Below are 9,914 nucleotides of genomic sequence, written 5' to 3' on the forward strand. Positions count from 1 at the left end.
AACGAAACTGGTTTTAGCCCGAAATTTCTCCAGGATCGGTATTTACGTGGAGGAAAAACACATACCTATTAACTAACTAGTAAAAATCTATTTCCATTCTAAATACCAGCCTAATTGGTTTAGTAGTTGCGGCGTTAAAAAGTAACAAACATCCAAACAAACAACCATACAAACTTTCGCGTTTATAATATTAGTAGGATTTGTACAGCCTAGACAGATCACAAATAACCAAACATTTTCAAGTAAGTACCTACACTAAATGCACGCGGACAAGTTTGCGAGCATAATTTTAATGTATAGAAAGGCCAATAAAGGTTTTAGGCAGTTTATCCCTCCTCCTAGCTCAGGGATTGGATCATGAATATCAAACGGGCATCGCATTAGGGACCGGCAGCGATCCGACCCGGATTACAGCCGGTAAAAAGAGCTCATTATTCCACATCGTCGGCTAATGGGATTTTTTGTTTGCTCCACACCTCGCCCATTGTGGTACGGTGTCACGTATGCGATTTTTTTTATATAAAAATGTACATTTTGGAAGCTTTGTTTTGTGTTTGTACCTATATTGCAAAATGGTTGTGCTAAGCTAATCAATTTCAAGAATAAACTAGCAAAACATGATGTATCTCTTCATTTTTAACCGACTTCAAAAAGGAGGAGGTTCTTTTGGAATGTTTTAGAATATAAATCTTTCTTGCTGTTGTTGTTTTTACACGCGTAAAATCACTATATCCCCTTTATAATATATATTTGCATATATTGTCGAATGCTAATGAATTTGTAACAAATCAAATCCAACTAAAATTCTGTAGGTCAATTTGTTTATCGTATCGCACTTGAGTTATCAAAATCGTCGCCTTGTTTTCGATGGCCTGGACCATTTTTGTTGATCTTTTCAATAAGTGGCCCACTAGTCGTCATCTTCGTCTTTGTTCGTGTAGTGTGTAAATTTTTTTACACAACTTTTTGAGAATTGTGAATGGATATGCACAGCCCTGATGGGTTTAATCAAAATAAGTAATTAAAAAATCAGCGGTACAATATCATATTTTGCGAAGTTAGTACCTAATTGTTTAGTCGATTTTGACAATGAAAATTTTGCGTCAAACGTTTTTTTACTTATCTATTTAGGTAAGGTTAGGTTAGGTTAAAAAAGGTTAAAACAAATTTTAATGTGTCTATTGTTTTTTTGTAAAGCCTCAGTTTGCCTATATTTTGCTTACCTATTTTAGTAGTTTTGTAAGGGAGCGAAGAAATAATAAAAATAAACAGTAGCGCAGGCTAACTATAAAGGACAGTAATTAAATCTTCAAGAGCTAAGGGAGAGAAGGGCGGATAGGGTGCGCAGTTAAAACGCGCGTATTTCAGGACATACGCGTTTTTAGCAGTTGAATTTTTCATCTATACAAATATTAAAAAGAGGTAAATTTTGTGTTTGTGATATTTCTGGATCTACTGGTTCAGTAGATTCACTTGTAGTACACAGTAGACTTAAACTTAAACGTAGAAAATTATTATACCACTAGAAAACCACGTTATCTGTGAATGTCAAAGGCTCTATTTAATCCCCGTATCCGTATTTAATCCGTACGGGAACGGGAACAGCTAGTTTAGTAATAATAATCGATGAACCAAGCTTACTAATCTGTGTTCCTCAGGATATCGAAGAACATAATCTCTTAAAAAGTACCGCCCTTTGTCCATCAATGCGTGGGTTAAGTTAAATTACTTTTGGAATATAGCAAAAATAAATGTTTATGGTACAGTGGTAGCCTGTGATAAGGTGTATATTGTCTGTGTTTATTGTTTGTTCAACCTGTTACTCTCATACATTCAAGTATTATTAGTCTGTGCAATCTCTGTTCTGATGTTGTTCACTATGTTTTAATAATTAATTAATTAAACAGTCGAGCAATGTTAAGTCTTTTTTTCCCCTGCGACCTCCATATAGCAACAATTACACCAGCACCTATGGCTGTCAGACAGAATACAGCAATGCTGCTTGACTGCAGAAATAAACATGGCGGTGGTCGATGTACTTCTTTTAAGGAGTTTTGTCACAACAAGTTCGACTTCTACTTCGAAAATTTCAAAATCACAAGTTTAGAAAGAGTGACACAGATAATTCACTTCCAAGTTTTCATTGCAGTAACATTTAGTTAACAAATTCTTGAAACGTTAAATTTGTCTATTTGTCCTCACGTTGTTGTACTCATCCAACGGTTTGGAAGGTAAATTCTTCTGAGAAGATCAGGTAATATACTCAACAGTAAGTACATACTCGTGCTTACTTAAATAAAAGCTTCTAAAAGAAAAATGCTGAGCTGTAGACATAAGCAGGACAGTCCTACAGATTGCGAAGACATGGCCACCGTACGCGGGCCTGTGGGGGTCCAACAATAGGCCTTCAATAGGGCCCGCCAGGTGCCGCGCTGTACGCTCGCACACAAAGCCGTCGACTTGCCTTTATTGGCGATTTTGACGCAGATTTAGTGGTTTTTGTGTTCCGATGTCGAAAGTAAACATCGCAGTTTGTTTGGTTAGGCGATTGTGTAAGGAACACTGTTTGCTAGACAAATTGTAAGAACTATTTATCGTCGGTTCTAACATAAAAAGTTCATATTATATCTAGGCGTCTAAAATTATACACCTACTTACCTACTTTATTTGATATTTTTGTAATATGTACTTTGTACATATCACAAAAACATGTACTGACGTCGGAGACTTCGCCACGCGAACACCATTTGTATATAAAATTTTCGCCTCCCGCTTTAAAAGGCTGTCATTTCAAAAATAATATAAAAAGTCGGACAGGCAGTTCCAGAGATTAGCCCGTTTAAACAAACATACAAAGAAACTCTTCCGCTTTATGATATTAGTAAGGACTTGTAACACAAAACACAAATGTGTCAGCTTTATTAACTTCACGGTTAAGAGCAGTTAGGAAGAAGAATAAGCTAGGAAGTTTTATTCTACTTTGTATAAACTTTTTGACAATCATTCACAACCTTCAAGCGCTACCTTCGGACAATGTTCAAAAAAATTTACTAAATTTTGAGTTCTTTGCTGTTAATTATCTACTTACGTGTTAAAGAATAATTCAAGTATCTATTTCAATAATGAAATACAATCATGGAAAAAATATTCGTTAGATAAATCTAATTAAATGTGATTAAAGCACAGAAAACATATATTAAAGTAAGAGCTCGAAAAAAATGCGCTACTCATATGCGTCGATTGATAAACCTTTTTTTCAATTAATACTGATAAAAATTAATAATTTTTTATTCACATTGTAGCCCCAACTGTACACAGCTTAATCCCGACACCCCGAAACCGTGTTTTTTGGTTGGAAATGCATTTTTTCGATAAAAAAATCGGCGCATGAACGGATTCATTGTTCGCGCTGCGCCGACAGATGCGGCAGAGTGCAGTGATAAGGGTAAACGGTTTGACACCGGCACAATCGGTCAAACTATCGCCCCAAATAAGACGGAACAAATTAATAATCATTGTGTTTTCAATTATATGGTCTTAGAGCATAAGTCCGTGGTTCAAAACAAAACCTCCTCGACGGTCTCCGTGGCGCAGTGGTTTGCGCGGTGGATTTACAAGACGGAGGTCCTGGGTTCGATACTCGACTGGGCCGATTGAGATTTTCTTAATTGGTCCAGGTCTGGCTGGTGGGAGGCTTTGGCCGTGGCTAGTTACCACCCTACTGGCAAAGACGTATTTTCATACTCCTTCTAACAAGTTAGCCCGCTTCCAACTTAGATTACATCATCACTTACCATCAGGTGAGATTGTAGTCAAGGGCTAACACTTGTAAAGAATAAAAAAAATACTGTCGTGTTGTTAAGATCTCCATAAGAGAGGTGTCTAGGAGTGCTCGTCCAACGGCTGATAATGTTGATGTTGGTGAAGTGAATGAAGAAGAAGAGCTTTGATAGTCCAGCGGATATGAGCTTAGCTTTCCATTCGGAGCGCGCAGTTTAGAATCTGGTCCGGGGCATACACCTTCAATTTTACTGTTATGTGCATTTTAAGTAATTAAATATCCTGTGTCTCAAACGGCGAAGGAAAAACATCACGAGGAAACCTGCATATCTGATAAGAATTTTCTTAATTATCTACGTTTGTAAAATCTGCCAATCCGCATTGGGCCTAACCCCTCTTTTTCTGAGGGGAGATTCGTGTTCAACAGTGAGCTGAAAGTGGTTTGCTAAATGATGATGATGAAGTGCCTAAGGCCGCCAACCTACATTAAAGCAGCGTGGTATCAGCCTTCCTTCTTCTAGGAGGAAGACTTGGTCTGGCCTGGGAGTTTGCCGTCAAAATAGGCTGATAATGTAGCAACATGTAACGGCTAAACCTTCGGCATTTATTAACAGGTAAAATCAGTATTCGCTCCTACTATATGTAAATAAGTTTGACGCAATCGGTCAAACCTTTGCAAACATCCTAAATAACAGGGTAGTTGACTCATATCAAAAATATAAACAATATTAATTTCCCATAGTAACTTCAAGACCATAAGCCCAAGTCCGCCAATCCGCGTTGGAGCAGTTTTATGGGTCTAAACTCCATAATTATCGCCTCTCCTATAAGAGTCTTTGTCCTGTAGTGAGCTGTCTAAATTGGCTGAAAATTGTGAAGAGCACATGAGGGCTAGACCTTTTCTTATTATAAAAGCTGTGGATCAATATACCATAAATATAACCACAAAATGTGTTAGATTTTTCATAACTAAAACTCAAAAGTTAATACCTTCAATTAGCTAGCAGTCACCTGAACGAATGAATCTATATTGAGTCATTCATTCATTCTGTACGTGAAATCGGCGTGATATTGGCATTCGGCACATTCGTTCCACGTGGGAGGCCGGGGTGTCACAGTGTGTTTACGTCTATTTGTATATTCATTTAACGCTTGTTAAATACAAATCATGTGGTAGTAATTTTTTTATTTGTCTACAAGTTAGCGATTAGCTTGGCTTGGTGAAGAGACCCAGACAATCTTTGTTTTTATGTGTGAATTAGTTAATATTGACTTAAGTTTCCTGAAAAGTCTCATAAAAATCCTACATTCCAATGCCACTATGGTTAAAATTCCATAATTGGCTACCTTTCTTAGTCATGGTAACTGCATAAGCTGACGAACTTTCACCTTATTCAGATGAAGTATGTTTAAGCCTTATTAAGATGAAGTATGTCTAGCTATCGCAGGTTCTCGGTCTATATAACTAGACATCACTAATATTATTTGTCCTGGCCAGGCCTCTCTCATAAAGTGAATTCTTTTTATACAAGGTGTCCCGTAATTACCCTTTTGCAAGTTTCTTGAATCCTTTTACGAGTTTCTCAGAAGGTAGAAAACGCCAATATTTCATTGCCCGACTCAGGAGTCGACCGCAGGACCTCCCAATCCGACGACACATAGGCTATTCGATAGACCAACGAGGTGGTTAGACAAGGCAAAAGTTAACAACAGTCTGTCTTCACTTTAAATACAGGAAAACGTTTAATGTTCTTTGTTCTCATTCCCGACTCCAGGTGTTAATGGAGTCGTATAAAAAGCTCTTATGTGGCTTTATTATTACCTCTTGGGTGATCTTGAGGTTTTTTTAGTGCTAAATAAAGCAAGATTTTTTTTGTTTTAAAGTTTGCAATGCTTCCCTTCTAATAATTATTATGAATGCTAAAATTCTTAAGTTAAGTGTATGTAACTCTTTCACACGAATTTTAATGATACTTTGCAGTATATATATATGGCTAGTTTAGTCTTTTTTCAAAGAATTACCAGAGAAATTCGCAATTTGATGTTAAGACAAATGTTTTATATTGCCGGAAAGCATGTTAGCTGTCTGTCCCGACTATTATTATTAACATGTGATAGTAATCTAAAAGCATCACCTTAAGGGTGCTTTTCCACCAGAGATGTGCTATGTGCTGCGAAGATGTAAAATCTATGTTACGAAAAAACGCATCCATAGTAGCGTACGTAGCGTAGCACATTTTGGTGGAAAAGCACCCTAAGTCCGTCAACCAGCATCGGAGTAGCGTGATAGGTCTAAACTCTCATAACTCTCTCCTACTTTGAGGGAGACCAGGCCCTGTAGTCTGCCGTTCAAATAGGCTAATAGTAACAATAAATACTGTATACATTGTTTACGCTAGCGTATACAATATTTTACTTAATAATGGTAAGTGGCCAGTGTCCCACGGTCAAGCCAGCGATATTCAGGATCCACCACTCCAATGTCTAAGCAAAATAATAAAAAAATCCGTGGGAACAGTATTTAATAAGTACTTAGTATTAAAGTGTTTATAATCTGTATTTATATGTACTCCATAGTACTTGAAGTGAGTGATATTATGATTTTTAGCGCGTATAACTAAAACCCTATAAGTGACACGCGTAAACTCAAGAGGGATAACATAACAATTAGCGTTAGCGAATGATAATACGGCCAGTGGGTGTGAAGCTTTATGATATTTTTTGTATATTTTTTGAGGACGGTATTTTAATATTATTGAAGTGACGTGAGATATGATAAAACTCAATTATTAAATAAATATTTAATCGTGAGAAATAATTTATTTTATCGTGAGAAAACGTAATACTTTTTAATATGCTTGCTTTTTAAATTACTTATTTTAAAAAACTTTATAGTTATTTACGCCACTGACATGTAATTGCATCGTAGCACGAGTGCTACAGTCACTAATTACGTTCAGTGACTTACAATATTTTTTCTACGACCATAATAAAAGAATTATTAATAAAAAACTTTATCGAACGAACTCTAAAATTAAGCTAAACTAAAAAGCAAAAAATAACATCTTTCCTATGTGCTACCTTCTGATCAGTTTGAAGGCGGTGCCAATCCAGTGTCATGTTTTAATTCAAGCCGTTTAAATCACAAAATTTCTGTGGTTCTTTCAGAAACGGCTTTAATTTTCAAAATTTTTAAAATCGGTCCATAAATGACGGAATTATGGCTGGACATACATAAAAAAAGACATACATACAGCCAAACGTAGAACCTCCTCCATTTTGGAAGTCGGTTAAAAAATCTTGATAAATGTTCTGTCACCTGCACCGTCCTACATGACACGAACTGTGTGATTTAGTCTCAACGTGGCCTCCTAGATTTGTCTCTTTTATGGAAGCCTGAATTTTTGGAGCCAATATAAATTAAAAGTACATGTAAATTAAAAAAAAATCATTGTATAGCACGGTTTACCCGTGTGGTAATGAACATTACCAAACGAGCTGTAGGAATTATTATCTTTGTGATTTAGTTTGAAGTTTTACATTGAGTGGATTACGAAATGGGAGTAGAAATAATAAAAAAAATTCAACCGACTTCCAACTCGAAAATTAACCTAAACTAAAAAGCAAAAAATAACATCTTACCTATATGCTACCTTCTGATCAGTTTGAAGGCGGTGCCAAGCCAGTGATGTTTTAATTTAAGCCGTTTAAATTACAAAATTTCTGTGGTCCTTTCAGAAACGGCTTTAATTAAAACATGACACTGAATTGGCACCGCCTTCAAACTGATCAGAAGGTAGCATATAGGTAAGATGTTATTTTTTGCTTTTTAGTTTAGGTTAATTTTCGAGTTGGAAGTCGGTTGAATTTTTTTTATTAAAATTTTTATTTTTAAATTTTTAGTGTTAGCACACCTACTGAGTGTGAACACAAATGAAACGTTATTTTCTTATAATAAGTATCTAAGTCCTATAATCCCAATTTTAATTTTATAATACTACCTTAACTCATATACAAAATTTCACTGCCCCTTTATCCACACGTAATATGAATATTGAGAAAAACGTGAATGGTGACTGTCCCCCGTCTTCATCACCAGACCCCCTATGCAGTCACAATCCATATGGTTGGAAAGTTCTCATCAATATAAAATTTATCAAGTCCAAACACAAGGTAGCTACTGTGAACCGTCGAGGAGTTCCCTTAACTCTCCTTCATCTTCGTCATCAGACCCCTAATACAGTCACAACCTATCCAGGTGGAAAGTTCTCATCAATACAAAATTATCAAGTCAAAACATAAGGTAGCTACTGTGAACCGTCGAGGAGTTCCCTTAACTGTCTTTCTTCTTCTTCTTCTTCTTCTTTAATACAGTCACAACCCATCTAGGTGGAAAGTACTCATCAATACAAATAAATCAAGCCCAAACAAAAGGTACCTGCTGTAAATCGTTGACGAGCTCCATCGTCTGTGTTTTGGCTCATCATCAGACCAACTCCAGACCTTCATAAAATTGTAGTGGTTTAAAATACCTTATGGAAACACTAACAAACGCACTAGCTGTCCCTACAATTTTCGAAAGATCCCCTCAATTTCTCCAGGATGCCATCATCAGATCCTGACATAAAAAAAAGGGGACCACCCTGGAATAAAACCCTTCAAAACAAAAAAGAATTTTTAAAATCGGTCCACAAATGACGGAATTATCGCTGGACATACATAAACAAAAAAAAAAAAAAAAAACATACATACAGTCGAACGTAGAACCTCCTCCTTTTTGGAAGTCGGTTAAAAAAAGTTTTTTTTTTAATTAATTAAATATGACTTTCATAGCTCAACATTGGATTAGAACCTTGGTCTTAAAATATAGCCGATGTTTCGTCGTTATCAACCCATATACGGCTCACTGCTGAGCTCGAGTCTCCTCTCAGAATGAGAGGGGTTAGGCCAAAAGTCCACCACGCTGGCCCAATGCGGATTGGCAGACTTCACACACGCAGAGAATTAAGAAATTTTCTGGTGTGCAGGTTTCTTCACGATGTTTTCCTTCACCGTTTGAGACACGTGATATTTAATTTCTTAAAATGCACACAACTGAAAAGTTGGAGGTGTATGCCCCGGACCGGATTCGAACCCACACCCTCCGGAATCGGAGGCAGAGGTCATATCCACTGGGCTATCACGGCTCTCAGCTGACGTTTACACAACGTTAATAAAGAGTATCTAAAAACACAATCATAATTTATAAATACAATAAGTGTTAGTGCTAAATTAAAATAATTGACAACAATGCATATAAATAGATCGTCAATTAAGTAATTACAAATTGCATCCCATTAATGTAATAATTGGTGTAATTGCGGGAAAATCGACGCCATTCGCCCGCCACGCGACCTACACGTGACTGTCAACAAGTAAGTCTAGTCGGATGCAATCTTTTCGACGCTTCCGAATATCAATACAAGGTTTTAGGTATCTCCGGTAAAGCAAAGGCGCGGCGGCAGGTAGTATCGAATGTTAGAGATTAATATATTTTGCCGATTTCACTTAAGTGGGATAAGGTGAAAGAAGATGACTCTGTATTTTTCGTGCTAGTAATTAGTGATGCGCCGACTAGTTGCCGACTAATCGGCAAAAAGCACCGACTAGTCGGCTTAATATTTTGTATTTATTTCCCATATTATGTATTGAGTAAGATGGCAATTAAAGTTAAAATATTCATAAGATAGTTATTATTTAAAATTAGCAGGTTTAGTTAAAGTTCACATTAAACGTATTTTTTATACGCACAAACCATCGCCTGTGATAAGATACCTATAACCTACTATGAATTAAAAAAAAACACACGCGAATTAAAAATTGTTTGGAGTTTTCTTATATATGATTGATGAATATAATATTATTTTTAAATCTACAGAGTTATTGATTGGTATTGCCAAATTAGGTTTCTTATACTTAGCATTTTCGACGCTGTAGTGAGATGACAAATTTTGTTGAGTAAGGCAGCAAATTTATTACCTCTCGTACACTCAAGGTGAAACGTGACACTCAGGATCCTTTTTTTGAATATTATAATCCTTCGTTTGCTCGCTATTACGCGCAAACGAAAATTTAGAAAAACACATCGACACGCT

The sequence above is a fragment of the Bicyclus anynana genome, chromosome 7 (assembly GCF_947172395.1).
Source record: "Bicyclus anynana chromosome 7, ilBicAnyn1.1, whole genome shotgun sequence".
NCBI lineage: Eukaryota > Metazoa > Arthropoda > Insecta > Lepidoptera > Nymphalidae > Bicyclus > Bicyclus anynana.